Here is a 4,869-nt window from a genome sequence, read left to right on the forward strand (position 1 = left end):
TCAGTGGGTAGGGCGCTGGCCATATACTCTGAGGCTGGCGGTTCGAACCCAGGCCAGGCCAGCTGAAACAACAATGACAACTACAACAAAAAAATAGTTGTAGTTGTAGGACGTTTTGTCAGGTGCCTGTAGTCCCCGCTACTTGGGAGGCTGAGGCAAGAGAATCACTTAAGCCCAAGAGTTTGAGGCTGCTGTGAGCTGTGATGCCACAGCACTCTACCAAGGGCCACCGCCTGAGACTCTGTCTAAAAAAAATTAAATAAATAAATAAATAATAAACCATGCTTCCAGGCAGAAATAAGTCCCACTTGGTCATGGTATATAATCCTTTTCAGGTGCTGTAGAATTCAGTTTCCTAGCAACCAGGCTGTGGCACCCAGCCACTTCTCTCCGCCATTCCTGTTCTTTCTCTCTCTTTTTTTTTTTTTTTTTTTTTTTTTTGCAGTTTTTGGCCAGGGCTGGCTTTAAACCTGCCACCTCTGGTATATGGGGCCAGCGCCCTACTCACTGAGCCACAGGCACTCCTGATCTTTCACCTCTTTGTTTGCAGCTAGGCATCCCAGGCAGGAACCTCTGCTAAGACTTCAAATGGACAGAGCTCCTCTGCTTTTTGGGTTTTCTGTTAGTCCAGCGGTTCTCAACCTGTGGGTTGCAACATAGGAATTGTATTAAACAGTCGTGGCATTAGGAAGATTGAGAACCAGTGTGTTGGTCTAACATGTTTGACTGGCAATGCCTTTGGTTGCAAGTAACAGAAACCTCAACTAACAGTCATATAAATCACCAGGGTATTCCCATCTGTCTTGAAGCAGGTGACATTAGGAGTGCTTTGGCAACTCTACCAGGTCATTGTGAGCCCAGGTCCTTTCTATCTTTTACCTCTGTTATCCTTAACACGTAATTTTTCTCATCCTGTCAGCTAATCATCCAAAAATGTCTGCCTCTGCTCCAGATCTGATATTCATGTGTATGGAAGGAATAAATGGGATCAAAGTGTACCAGCAGCACTTTCTCTCTCTCTCTCTCTCGAGACAGAGTCTCGCTCTGTTGTCCTGTGTAGAGTACCCTGGTGTCATAGCTCACAACAACTTCAAACTCTTGAGCTCAGGTGTTCTACTGGCCTCAGCCTCCCAGAGTGCTGAGGTGGATTGTAGGCACGAACCACCATGCCTGTCCGGCACTTTTTCTCTTATTCCTGTCTCTTTTATTTGAAAACAAAATGTCTTTCTTAGTAGTTCTAGAGGAAATTCCTGTCTAATTGTCCCAAACTAAGTCACATAGCCAGCTTAGGATTTCAGAGACCAACCTGGCCAAGAGCGAGACCCCCGTCTCTAAAAATAGCTGGACATTGTGGTGGGCATCTGTAGTCCCAGCTATTCAGGAGACTGAGGGAAGAGAATCGTTTGAGCCCAAGAGTTTGAGGTTGCTGTGAGCTATGATGGCACAGCACTCTATTGAGGGTGACAAAAAAAAAAAATGATGTGAGGCAACAGATATCCCTAGGTACGTGTCATCCTGAACTTAAGGAACATTGACTCCTTTCTCTTTCTGATCCAGACCTGACATTCAAGGTCACTGTCTTGATAGGAGCTCATAACAGAAGACAGCATGGAAAAGCCCAAAGAGTAGCAACAACCTGTTTGTTTAAGGTGCCATGTGCCTCCTCCTGACTCAAGAGGTAGGAGGCAGAGGGGTGACCTGAGGATTGACAAATCGTAGAGGGCATGAAATGTGTGAAAACACATCTGGACATGTTTCCAAAATATCCCTCCACATGCTCGGAATGCCCCTGGACTCCCTGTAAGGCTCTCACTGCTAGAGCTCCTCTTTCAGGCCCAGGGACACTGTTAGATGTCCTCACCACCCTAGGAGCCCAGGGGATAGCACTGGAGTGGGGGAGCTGCAGACACCATGTGCCCGGGGGTGGGGAAGCTCCCAAACTCCTCCTTGCTTTGTATGGGCCTCCCAGGAAGAGAGGTGGCTTCTCCTCCTGTGTTCTAAGATACTTCCACTTACCTGGGGCTTATACTGCCTGTACCCCCTGCTCCCGCGCCCACCCCAGGCCAGCTAATGAGCCAGGCGCTGCGCTTCCTTTCAGGGATGCACGTCCATGGCTCACTCCTTTGCTCACCCCTCCGACTCTCTTTTCCCTTGGCCCGTGGGCTCTTCGAGTGGGTGTTTCCTGTTCTTGGATTTGCCTGGCATTCAGGCCAAGAATGAGATGAGTTGATGCCCCCAAAGCCTTTTCTCTTAAATCTGTTTTCTCTTCCAAGGGCTATAAAAGTCTATTCTGAAATGAAAAGCTGACCTTTGAGTTATTTCTCTCTGAATCACTGCTAGAAAGCACCCTTCCCTGAGCCCAGGAGTACCAGGAAGCAGAGCGTGGTGGGAGGAAGGGGAAAACCTCATGGCCTAATCTTTGTCATTACTTCCCCAGTACTGTGCAGTTAATTTGGGGAAAATAAACACAGGACTTATGTTTATTCACCTTAAATATTATCATTATTTATCTACCTCAGTCACTCCTCCTGTGACTATAGGACAAATTAAATATTTACTGAATATATGTTTACCTTAATCCTTCCTCCTTTTGACAATAGGACAAATTAAATATTTATCAGTCTTAGTCCCTCCTGTTTATTTTTTTATTTTTTACTGGAAAACAACTTTTATTGAGATCCCACCAGCTGCCCAATCTGTTCCCGACTTTAAGCTCCTTCTTTCTTAGCAATTCGGTTTTTCTTAAGTGGTCCCGCTTTCTTCTCCCTCACAGTCTGGAAGCACCCACGGCCTAACTCAGAGGTGGTGTGGGTGAACGTAACGTCAAAGTTCTCCAGAGCTCACCATTTCCGTCTGTACCAAGAAGGACTTGCAGAAGGGGAGCACTCGCTTCTTGGTTCCCACCACACAGCCTTTCAGCATGACAAAATCATTGGTCACTTCACCATAGTTGACAAGGCACCCAGAGGATCAATGCTGTTGTCTGACAGGTCATAATCAGTGTCCTGGATCAGTTTGCCATCCTTGATACGGTAGCCTTGGCCGAGCTTACGGATTTTTTTGTTGATCTCTGTGTGGTGATGGTAGCCTTTTTGCCCAGCCCGGGTCACGGAGGAAGCCACACGGGCAGGATGCCATGCCCCCGATGCAGGCAACCTTACACAGTCCTCGGGGGTCTTTCAAGGCAGCTTCTTGGTATGCCAGTGACTGGCCACCCCTTTGTAGCCTTTGGTCACCCTGATGATATCGATCTTCTCATCTTGCACGAACACTTGGTTCACAGGGACCTGCTGCTCCAGCCTCTCCCGGACCCAGTCCAGTTTCTCAGCCATGGGGCCTCCATTCACCTGGATCTCCATCAGATGGGCTTTCTTCTGGCACATCTGGGTGTGGACAATGATGCGGATGACTTGGCAGGCCTTCTTCATGCTGCTGAAGTCCTACTCCAGCTGTTTCTTGCCATCCTCATCCTGCCATCTCTTGCAGTATTCGGTGAAGGCCTTCTTCTTAGATTTATGCCGGTTCTTGTAGAAGTGCCCTTTGCACTCATTGCTGATATGTGCAGCAAAGATAGTCTTGAAAGTCCAGAGGCCTCAAGGAGTTTCCATGTAGCCCATGATGCCTACAACCACCACGGGCAGTGTCTCCACAATGGTCATAGCCCTACAATTTCCCTCTTGTTCACCTTGGATCCCGGCCTATCAACTTTCTGCATGATGTAGGTCATGCCAGCCTTGTATCCCAGAAAGGCTGTGAGGTGGAAAGGCTTAAATGGGTCATCCTGAAGGAAGCTCTTCACCTTCCCACGATGCCTGCTGCTGCGCGTCCAAAGCAAGTAGCCCAGAGACCCATGTCTGGGAGCTGAGAACTTCCTGTGAGACATTGCATCCTCAAATCTCACCAATAGAGCAGTCCCTCCTTTTTTTGACTTTAAGACAAACCAGATTGGCCAGGTGCAGTGGCCACCCCTGTAATCCCAGGACTTTGGGAGGTCAAGGTGAGAGGATAACTTAGAGTTAAGAGTTCAAGACCAGACTGAGCAAGAACAGGACCCCATCTCTATAAAAGATAGAAAAATTATCTGGGCATGGTGGCTCACCTATAGTCCCAGCTACTCCAGCTACTCAGGAGGCTAAGGCAGGTGGATCCCTTAAGTGCAGGAGTTTGAGGCTGCAGTGAGCTATGATCAGGTTGCAGCACTCTAGCAGAAGAAGAAGAAGGAGAAGGAGAAGGAGGAGGAAGAAGGAGGAAGAAGGAGGAAGAAGGAGGAAGAGAAGGAAGAAGAAGAAGAAGAAGACGACAAACAAGATGTTAGACTGTCTTTATTTACTTGTCATTTTATTTTTGTTCTGTTAGTATGGCAAATGGGAAGGGAGATAGAGGGTAAAGATGACCAGAAAAGCAGTAGGGGGTTAGATACTGCGAGTTGAGCTGTGTGTGTAGACTTCATAGAAAAGAGAACCTGGGCACAAGGGAAGGAAACTTCCAGGCAGCATGGGAAATGGTGCATGCACTAACTGAACCCCGGGAGGTTAATGGGGAGAAAAGGAGGCTGTACCCACAACAATCCCTCAACCCAGCTGTGCTTATGATACAACAACAAATATAATAAACAGGAGCTGTTCTCTGGCCAGAGAAATTTCCTTCCTTTCTTTTTTTTTGACAGAGGCTCATTTTGTTGCCCTGGGTGGAACACCCTGGTGTCATCATAGCTCACTGCAACCTCAAACTCTTGAGCTTAAGCAATCCTCCTGCCTCAGACTCCCAAATAGCTGGGACTGCAGGTGCCCACCACAACACTCAGCTAGTTCTTCTATTTTTAGTAGAGATAGGGTCACACTCTTGCTCAGGCTGGTCTCAAACTCCTGA

General features: G+C 47.7%; 1 pseudogene; it reads right to left on the bottom strand.

Moving 5' to 3' along the window:
• Window positions 1-2,708: 2,708 nt before the first annotated feature.
• On the bottom strand, window positions 2,709-3,891 carry LOC128581780 (60S ribosomal protein L3-like; annotated as a pseudogene).
• Between the last annotated feature and the right edge of the window lie 978 nt (window positions 3,892-4,869).

Source organism: Nycticebus coucang, chromosome 3 (assembly GCF_027406575.1).
Source record: "Nycticebus coucang isolate mNycCou1 chromosome 3, mNycCou1.pri, whole genome shotgun sequence".
NCBI classification, from domain to species: domain Eukaryota; kingdom Metazoa; phylum Chordata; class Mammalia; order Primates; family Lorisidae; genus Nycticebus; species Nycticebus coucang.